This window comes from Priapulus caudatus, unplaced genomic scaffold (assembly GCF_000485595.1).
Source record: "Priapulus caudatus unplaced genomic scaffold, Priapulus_caudatus-5.0.1 Scaffold736, whole genome shotgun sequence".
Taxonomy (NCBI): Eukaryota; Metazoa; Priapulida; class Priapulimorpha; order Priapulimorphida; family Priapulidae; genus Priapulus; species Priapulus caudatus.
In genome coordinates, this window is record NW_014577797.1 from 96,662 (window position 1) to 97,137 (window position 476).

Genomic DNA, 476 nt, shown 5'->3' on the forward strand with positions numbered 1-476 from the left:
TGTATACAACACTGTTAATCTCACTATGTTTTCATGCGGTACGATATAATAACGAGTATATAGTAATGCAGCTTAATGAAATAGGATAGTAGCATTTTAAAATTACGTACCGCGCTCTCGTTTGCTACCGCGTTTTATTTTCCGTCGGCTCTCATGGTCGGGGCGACCATCTTTAAAGAAGGGGAGGAGTGTAGCGAGGAGTGTTTATGGTATATAAACATCGGCTACACCCGAGCCCGCCCGTCGCGGGAATGAATCCCGATGTTGACACCTAGGTGCGACAAAGGAGACGAGGCGACGGTGGAGGACCACCTTCTCTCGAAGTCGCGCCGTGAGAAACTCGCGTCGTGAGAAATGTGTCACTAAGGCGCGGGTTTTATGGTAACCAATTACGGACGGACTTAAAGGGACAGTAGCCTCTAGGATTTTACTGCATACAACTGTACTTACTGTATAACAAATCGTCTATACCCACA